At 59.5% G+C, this 9,442-nt stretch overlaps 2 non-coding genes across 2 annotated transcripts; both read left to right on the top strand.

Annotated features, from left to right (window-relative positions):
- The first annotated feature begins 5,342 nt into the window (after nucleotides 1-5,342).
- On the top strand, nucleotides 5,343-7,157 carry LOC142791117 (small subunit ribosomal RNA). The gene has a single exon (XR_012890024.1). It is a non-coding gene; the product is annotated as a small subunit ribosomal RNA (ribosomal RNA).
- Nucleotides 7,158-8,876: 1,719 nt separating this feature from the next.
- LOC142791091 (5.8S ribosomal RNA) lies at nucleotides 8,877-9,029 on the top strand. Its single transcript, XR_012890000.1, has one exon. It is a non-coding gene; the product is annotated as a 5.8S ribosomal RNA (ribosomal RNA).
- The last annotated feature ends 413 nt before the right edge of the window (nucleotides 9,030-9,442 follow it).

The raw sequence follows: 9,442 nt of genomic DNA, 5'->3' as shown, positions 1-9,442 counted from the left end.
TTTCGGCTGTGCCTGGCTGGCGGCCCACTCACTCGATCGCCATGTCTGTTTGCCACAGTTTTCCCGGTGGTGCCGCACCCGGGCTCGCCCCGGCTGACGCAGTTTTCGCGCCGCCCCGGCTGACGCGGTTTCGTGCCGCCCCGGCAGACGCGGTTTTCGCGCCGCCCCGGCTGACGCAGTTCGGACTTAGCACTTTTTGGGCTGAGCCTGGCTGGCGGCCCACTCACTCGATCGCCATGTCTGTTTGCCACAGTCTTCCCGGTGGTGCCGCACCCGGGCTCGCCCCGGCAGACGCGTTTTTTTTTCTTTCGCCCCGGCAGACGTGGTTCCCCCCCCCCCCCTTTTCGCTCGCCCCGGCTGACGAGGTTTTCGCGCCGCCCCGGCTGACGCAGTTTTCGCGCCGCCCCGGCTGACGCGGTTTCGTGCCGCCCCGGCTGACGCGGTTTTCGCGCCGCCCCGGCTGACGCGGTTTTTGCGTCGCCCCGGCTGACACGGTTCGGACTTTGCACTTTTTGGCTGAGCCTGGCTGGCGGCCCACTCACTCGATCGCCATGTCTGTTTGCCACAGTTTTCCCGGTGGTGCCGCACCCGGGCTCGCCCCGGCAGACGCGTTTTTTTTTTTCCTTCGCCCCGGCAGACGTGGTTCCCCCCCCCCCTCCGTCTTTCTTTTTGTTTTTTTTTTCGCCGCGGCTGAAGTGGATTTTTCGGTGCCTCGACGCCCCGGTAGTCGCGGTTTTTCCGTTTCCGCACGGCCCCGGCTGACGCTGCTCGGTCACAGTCGCCTTTTGTGAGGATTGCAGACTTCTTGAGCGCGGGTGTTTTTTTTTGTTGTTGTTGTTGTTTTATTACGCATTCGCTCCAGCAGACGCTGTTTAGACTTTTTGTTTCCTCTTTTATCCTGCGACGAGGTGACGAGGTTTATTCGGTGCCCCGCCGCCCCGGCTGAAGTGATTTTTCCTGTCCCGTGCCGCCCCGGCTGACGCGGTTGGGACTTCGCGTTTGTTCGGCCGCCACGGGTTTTGGCGCACTCGCTCGGTTGCTTGTTGTTGCCACTTGTTGCGAACCCAGGTTTCTTGAGCGAGCGCGGGCGTTTTTTCTTCCTTTCTTTCTTTGTTCTATGTGTTAGCGAATCGGCCTTTAATATCACACGAGGACTCACAACCAACAATTTTCAGTTTGAAGTGTAAAAAATCTGCAGGTGTTGACGTAACTGACTTGCCCCGTACCCTTGAGTACATCCATGAAGTTCTCGTAGTACTACTAAATCGCATTATTCCAAGTGGAGAAATTCCCATAAACTTGCAAACCTCTACACGAAAATCGGTGCGCGTGATAAAGTTGAAAATTATCGTCCGATATCAAATGTGCCTTCTATAACACAAATTCTAGGAAAAAAAAAAAAAAACACTTGTTCGCCGTTTTCTGCGCCGTGACTGGCAGCACTCCGGCGAAGCGAAACGGGGTCGATTCGAGCACGATATCGGCGTCTTTCGACGTGCTCGCCGGCGACCGTCGCACGAGTACGTCGCACGAGCGCGTCTGCCGGGGCGCCGTTTGCGAAGCCGACGCAAAAGTGGGAACCGCCGCTCGGATGATCGCCGCTTTCGGCAGAGTGAGTGTTGGCACTCCGGGGAAGCGAAACAGCGTGAATGCGCCCACGAAATCGGCGTATTTTGAAGTGCCCGCCGGCGACCGTCGCACGAGTACGGTAAACCGCGTCAGCCGGGGCGTAGTTCGGGACGCCGACGAAAAAGTGGGAAGCGCAACTCGGATCTTCGCCGTTTTTGCAGGAGTGAGTGGCGGCCCTCCTGCGAGACCAAGAAGCATCGATTCGTGCACGAATTCGGCGCCTTTCGACGTGATCGCCGGCGACCGTCGCTCGAGTAGGGCAAACCGCGTCTGCCGGGGCGGGCTTCGGGACGCCGATGCGAAAGTGGGAAACGCTGCTCGGATGTTCGCCGTTTTTGGCCGAGTGAGTGCTGGCACTCGGGCGAAGCCAAACGGGGCCGATTACGGCACGATATCGGCGTCTTTCGACGTGCCCGGCGGCGACCGTCGCACGAGTACGGTAAACCGCGTCAGCCCGGGCGGAGTTCGGGACGCCGATGCGAAAGTGGAGAACGCCGCTCGGATCTTCGCCGTTTTTGGAGGAGTGAGTGGCGGCACTCCGGAGAAGCCAAGGAGCGCCAATTAGCGCACGATATCGGCGTCTTTCGACGCGCTCGCCGGCGACCGTCGCACGAGTAGGGCAAACCGCGTCTGCCGGGGCGGGGTTTACGACGCCGACGCAAAAGTGGGAACCGCCGCTCGGATGTTGGCCGTTTTTGGCAGAGTGAGTGCTGGCACACCGGCGACGCGAAAGAGCGCGAAAGCGCCCACGAAAGTGGCGTATTTGGACGTGCTTGACGGCGACCGCTGCAGGAGTACGAAAAACCACGTCAGCCGGGGCGAGCGACCCACGGCGGTCTGGGTGCTTATCGCTGCTATTATAGGGGCACCCCGGCAGACGCAGAAAAAAAAAATTTTTTTTCGACCTTCTTTTTTGCTGGTCGAGCTCGGGTAACCCAGGTCGCAATGGGAGCCGCGCACGAAAGCGGCGTCGCGAGACGCGTTCGCGGTCGCTAGTCGCACGAGCTCGGCAACCGCGTCAGCCGGCGCGGAGTTCGGGATGCCGACGGCTAAGTGGGTACCGCTGCTCGGATGTTCGCCGTTTTTGGCCGAGTGAGTGCTGGCACTCCGGCGAAGCGAAACGGGGCCGATTCGGGCACGATATCGGCGTATTTCGACGTGCTCGCCGGCGACCGTCGCACGAGTACGGCAAAGCGCGTCTGCCGGGGCGAGGTTTGCGATGCCGACGAAAAAGTGGGAAGCGCCGCTCGGATCTTCGCCGTTTTTGCAGGAGTGAGTGGCGGCCCTCCTGCGAGACCAAGAAGCATCGACTCGCGCACGATATCGGTGTCTTTCGACGTGCCCGCCGGCCACCGCCGCACGAGTACGGCAAACCGCGTATGCCGGGGCGGGGTTGGCGACGCCGACGCAAAAGTGGGAACCGCCACTAGGATGTTCGCCGTTTTTGGCAGAGTGAGTGCTGGCACTCCGGCGAAGCGAAAGAGCGCGAATGCGCCCACGAAAGTGGCGTGTTTGGACGTGCTTGACGACGACCACCGCAGGAAAACGAAAAACCACGTCAGCCGGGGCGAGCGACCCATGGCGGTCTGGGTGCTTATCGCTGCTATTATAGGGGCACCCCGGCAGACGCAAAAAAAAAAAAAATTTTTTTTCGACATTCTTTTTTGCTCGTCGACCTCGGGTGACCCAGGTCGCAGTGGGAGCCGCGCACGAAAGCGGCGTCGCGAGACGGCTTCGCGGTCGCTAGTCGCACGAGCTCGGCAACCGCGTCTGCCGGGGCGGAGTTCGGGACGCCGACGGCTAAGTGGGAACCGCCGCTCGGATGTTCGCCGTTTGTGGCCGAGTGAGTGCTGGCACTCCGGCGAAGCCAAACGGGGCCGATTCCGGCACGATATCGGCGTCTTTCTACGTGCTCGCCGGCGACCGTCGCACGAGTACGGCAAAGTGCGTCTGCCGGGGCGGGGTTTGCGACGCGTACGCAATAGTGAGAACCGTCGCTCGGATGTTCGTCGTCTTTCGCCGAGCCAGTGCTGGCACTCCGGCGAAGCCGAACGGAGCCGATTCGGGCACGATATCGGCGTCTTTCCACGTGCTCGCCGGCGACCGTCGCACGAGTACGGTAAACCGCGTCAGCCGGGGCGGAGTTCGGGACGCCGATGCGAAAGTGGGAAGCGCCGCTCGGATCTTCGCCGTTTTTGGAGGAGTCAGTGGCGGCACTCCGGTGAAGCCAAGGTGCGCCAATTCGCGCACGATATCGGCGTCTTTCGACGTGCCCGCCGGCCACCGTCGCACGAGTACGGCAAACCTCGTCTGCCGGGGCGGGGTTTGCGACGCCGACGCAAAAGTGGGAACCGCCGCTCGGATGTTCGCCGTTTTTGGCAGAGTGAGTGCTGGCACTCCGGCGAAGCGAAAGAGCGTGAATGCGCCCACGAAAGTAGCGTATTTGGACGTGCTTGACGGCGACCGCCGCAGGAGTACGAAAAACCACGTCAGCCGGGGCGAGCGACCCACGGCGGTCTGGGTGCTTATCGCTGCTATTATAGGGGCACCCCGGCAGACGCAGAAAGAAAAAAAAAAATGGGGACATGGCGTGCGTCACCGTGCGGCTTCGCAGCGTTGCCGAAGTCGCCGAGCCCTTCGACTGAGCCGAACGGCGGACAGGGAACGTTGGTCGGCCGTTCTAACCTGTCGGTGCCACGCCGAGACGTCGTTAAGGAAAACCGCGTCGTGGGCCTCTACGACGCCGTCGAGTCGTTGTACGTTTGGTGTCCAGCGTGTCGGCGGCGAGTAGCGGACACGTCGTTCACGACTTCGGTCTTTCGCAGTCGACGCGAACTTGCGGAGAGTCGTGGTGCCTCACGTTTTCGGCAGAAACCGCGGCGGAATTTTCCCGTGCGTGCGCGCACGACCTCGGTGCTGTGCCGTCAGCGTAGTGTTGCACAAACTCGTGGCCTACCCAAGGTGCGGTACGTTTGCGGCCGTATCCTCGGTGGGAATTTCGTGAGTAGGGTCGCAAATTCTACGACCTCGGCGGGTTTGAGAGCGACGTAGACTTGTGGCACGCTCAACGTGCCACACGTTTCGGGGCACACCCGCGGTGAAATTTTCTCGAGTACGCTCGTATTAGTGCCCAAGGAGGTCTGGGTACTTATCGCTGCTATTATGTGGGGGTTCTCGTGAGCGGCGTACGCGAAAGCGACCGGGTGTCTGATATGCGGCGGGCTTCGGCCTCGTCAAGCGTGTCCTCGGGTCTGCTCCAGGGGAATCCACGGCAGTCGTCTGCAGCCTCATCCGCTTGATGCGTTAGGGGCTGGTTGTCGGACGGTGCCGTTTTACCACGATATCGAGGTGTGTTCCGTGTCGTCCTCGGGCGATTCAGATGCGAAAGCGCCGAAGACGCGGGCGTGACCCGTCGTCTGGCGGCTTTGCAGTCTCGGCTCCGTTGCTAGTTCCGGCCGGTCCACCGACAGTGCAGCGGGCTTGGGCAACCCGCACGGCGCGACCGAGTCGATGCAACGAAAAAGAGCGAGCATGAACGTGCTTCTTGCCGCACGGCTCCCACTCGTCTTTCGGGAAGGTTGTGCCGTAGCGAGCTCGAACGCCGTCATCTCGGAGTGCAAAATAAGCGTGTTGGGGCGCCTGAAGGTGGCCTCCGCCGCACACAGACTGCGTCCGGCCCGCCGAAGGCGAGGACGGACGCGCAGTCGAACGATTACCTGGTTGATCCTGCCAGTAATCATATGCTTGTCTCAAAGATTAAGCCATGCATGTCTAAGTACATGCCGAAATAAGGCGAAACCGCGAATGGCTCATTAAATCAGTTATGGTTCCTTAGATCGTTTCTTCCTACTTGGATAACTGTGGCAATTCTAGAGCTAATACATGCAGTGAGCCTGGAGCCCTTTGGGTAACGGGTGCTTTTATTAGACCAAGATCGATCGGGTTTCGGCCCGTATTGTGTGGTGACTCTGGATAACTTTGTGCTGATCGCATGGCCACGAGCCGGCGACGTTTCTTTCAAGTGTCTGCCTTATCAACTTTCGATGGTAGGTTACTTGCTTACCATGGTTGTTACGGGTAACGGAGAATCAGGGTTCGATTCCGGAGAGGGAGCCTGAGAAACGGCTACCACATCCAAGGAAGGCAGCAGGCGCGCAAATTACCCACTCCCGGCACGGGGAGGTAGTGACGAAAAATAACAATACGGGACTCTTTTGAGGCCCCGTAATTGAAATGAGTACACTCTAAATCCTTTAACGAGGATCAATTGGAGGGCAAGTCTGGTGCCAGCAGCCGCGGTAATTCCAGCTCCAATAGCGTATACTAAAGCTGCTGCGGTTAAAAAGCTCGTAGTTGGATCTCAGTTCCAGACGAGTAGTGCATCTACCCGATGCGACGGCTCGGACTGAACATCATGCCGGTTCTTTCTTGGTGCACTTCATTGTGTGCCTCGAGATGGCCGGTGCTTTTACTTTGAAAAAATTAGAGTGCTCAACGCAGGCGAGTCGCCTGAATAAACTTGCATGGAATAATAGAACAAGACCTCGTTTCTGTTCTGTTGGTTTTTGGAATACGAGGTAATGATTAAGAGGGACGGACGGGGGCATTCGTATTGCGGCGCTAGAGGTGAAATTCTTGGACCGTCGCAAGACGAACTACTGCGAAAGCATTTGCCAAGAATGTTTTCATTGATCAAGAACGAAAGTCAGAGGTTCGAAGGCGATCAGATACCGCCCTAGTTCTGACCATAAACGATGCCAACCAGCGATCCGCCTGAGTTACTCAAATGACTCGGCGGGCAGCTTCCGGGAAACCAAAGTATTTGGGTTCCGGGGGAAGTATGGTTGCAAAGCTGAAACTTAAAGGAATTGACGGAAGGGCACCACCAGGAGTGGAGCCTGCGGCTTAATTTGACTCAACACGGGAAAACTTACCCGGCCCGGACACTGGGAGGATTGACAGATTGAGAGCTCTTTCTTGATTCGGTGGATGGTGGTGCATGGCCGTTCTTAGTTGGTGGAGCGATTTGTCTGGTTAATTCCGATAACGAACGAGACTCTAGCCTATTAAATAGGTGCGGGGTTCCCAGCACCTTACAACCTTCTTAGAGGGACAAGCGGCTCCTAGCCGCACGAAACAGAGCAATAACAGGTCTGTGATGCCCTTAGATGTCCGGGGCCGCACGCGCGCTACACTGAAGGAAGCAGCGTGTCTTTATCCCTGTCTGAAAAGACTGGGTAACCCGTGGAACTTCTTTCGTGATTGGGATAGGGGCTTGCAATTGTTCCCCTTGAACGAGGAATTCCCAGTAAGCGCGAGTCATAAGCTCGCGTTGATTACGTCCCTGCCCTTTGTACACACCGCCCGTCGCTACTACCGATTGAATGATTTAGTGAGGTCTTCGGACCGATGTCCGGCGCGGCCTTTCGGTTGCGCCGGTCTGTTGGAAAGATGACCAAACTTGATCATTTAGAGGAAGTAAAAGTCGTAACAAGGTTTCCGTAGGTGAACCTGCGGAAGGATCATTAACGGATTGTGAAGGGTGAGCGCCTCAGCTGCGTCTGCGCCCGACACTTTCTGCCGCTGACCCCGTTTGGACGCGGGGTCGGCTTTTCCCCACGGGGCTGCCTGAATGTGGAGCGGCACCCCGTGACAAATTGTTGCGCCCAGCGGACGCCAACACCGCGACCTTGGACGGTCGGCCAGGTGGCGGACGCGGGTACAAACGGCGCAACGCACTCATAGGTCGGCTTTCGACCCGCCACAGCACCGTGGCTCGAAGCGCTCGAAATGCGCGACCCGACCGCTGCGGGACCGCCTAGTACTGTAAACAGGAGCGGCGGAGCGCGAACGGCGAGTCGTGGTTACGTCGGTAGAAGGCGAGGCTGCGCGTTCCCGAAACGCCAGCCGAGTGCCCTCCCGACCGTTCGAGCGTGCAAGAACGAGACCCGACAATCGCGCGGCGACTGCCAAGTACGAGAGGAACGGCACAAGCGTCGGCGGTCGGTCAAGGAACTGGCGATGTGACGGGTCCGCTGTGCACCAGTGCATACCGTCCCGCCGTCCGCGGCAAGCGCCTCCGCGTCCTCGGGTGACGGAGGCTGCCGGTCGGTTCTTGCAGGCGAGGGATCTCGCTGGCACCGGTTCGCGTTGACGCGCGGCCGGTCATGGCACGGCGATGCGACGGCCGAGGTGCGCAGTACTCGATGGAGGAACCGCACGCTCCGATGACCGTCCCGCCCTCCGCGGCGTATGCGTACCGACCGTAATGGTTGCAGCAGCGCCGGCCGGCTTTTGAATTCGCCACACGAAACACGGTGCGAGATCGCGGTTAGGGGAGCGTCGACGTTGCCAGGCGTTTTGCTTGCTGCCGAGGGAAAGGCGGCACGGCCACGTCGCGCTCGTCGCGATTAGCGGGTCTGCGCGCTTTGGGAAGGTGCCGCAACGACTTGCCGAAAGAGGAAGCACGGAAGAACGAGGGACTTGGACGTCCCGACAATTGAACGCACTTGCGGCCAGGCCCTTGCTGGCTTCGTTCTTCCGCCTCGAGTAGGCTCGTACGCGGCTCCGGCGCCGAAAGTGGTCCTTGGCACCGACTTCGGTGGACGTGGGAAGTGCCGCGCAAGTACGGCGCGCCTGGCTCCACCTGTTGGCTAAAGTAGGCAGCCGGATCGGCATTTTGGTGTGCGGTGGCAAACCGTGGATGCGAAAAAAGCTTGTGCGATTTCGTGGAACAAAAAGCGGGGGTCCCCCTTTTTATGCGGAGGAGACCGACCCGCCTGCCGTGGTGAACCGCGACGCCACGGTAAAAACGGGAGAGGCTTGTCGATGGGACCGTGCATCCCGCGCTCCACGGAGGCCGGGAGGCGGCCGCCCGAGGAAATGTGTAGCCGTCGAGGCCCGCATCTGCGTGCACTCTTATCCAAATGGGTGTACCGCAGGCATTTTCTGGTTAGGCGGGCCAATGAGAGCGAGCACACAACGATACCTACGGGTCCGGCTTGGAGAACCGGCTTCGACGCCTCCCGAGTATTTATAGAGGGGTGGACCACGAAAGCACTCGCAAGTAGCGAAAGCGAAACGCCGTCCGAAACACACCGTTTGCTCGATTTGCGGCAGCCGAAAAAGGCGCGGCAGAGTTTTGGAGTCCAAGCGTGCGCTGAAAAGCGCCCTTCTTGGCCACTGTTTGGCCGAGTGCCAGAAACGTTTGGTTTTGACTGTACGGAATTGAACAAACACTTTTTCACGACTCTAAGCGGTGGATCACTCGGTTCTCGGGTCGATGAAGAACGCAGCCAGCTGCGAGACTTGGTGTGAATTGCAGGACACACTGAGCACTGATTCTTTGAACGCACATTGCGGCCTTGGGTCTTCCCTTGGCTTCGTCTGTCTGAGGGTCGGATCACATATCAAGAGAGCCTTCGGCGCACAAGGGAACGTGAGCCGTCGACTCGTTTTGACCGCGTCGGCAACACGGACAGCACGCTGAACACCTCACAGCGAGCGCCAACAGCGGCCACTCAAGGGCGAGACGGTGGCGACCGTCGTGCCAGAGCCCAACCGAAACGGGGGCGACCGACTGCATTGAGGATGTGGCACCTCGTTGAGACCGCCGCAGGACTTCGAGTCGGAAGGAAGCCTGCAGGGAAAGTGCGGTCGAGGTTGCGTACTCCTCTCTGCGACCGGGCGCGCAAGAGCTGCGAGAGCCACGGACGCGCAACTTTAACGCACGGTAAACACGAGGAGCGAAAGCCGGCCAGCAAAGCTTCTCCAGCCGTGCGCAAAGTGCGCGAGATCGCAGCCTTGCGTTGCG

The sequence above is a fragment of the Rhipicephalus microplus genome, unplaced genomic scaffold (genome assembly GCF_043290135.1).
Source record: "Rhipicephalus microplus isolate Deutch F79 unplaced genomic scaffold, USDA_Rmic scaffold_137, whole genome shotgun sequence".
Lineage (NCBI taxonomy): Eukaryota > Metazoa > Arthropoda > Arachnida > Ixodida > Ixodidae > Rhipicephalus > Rhipicephalus microplus.
The sequence above is the reverse complement of the archived record's forward strand: the minus strand, read 5'-3'. Positions and strand labels throughout refer to the sequence as shown.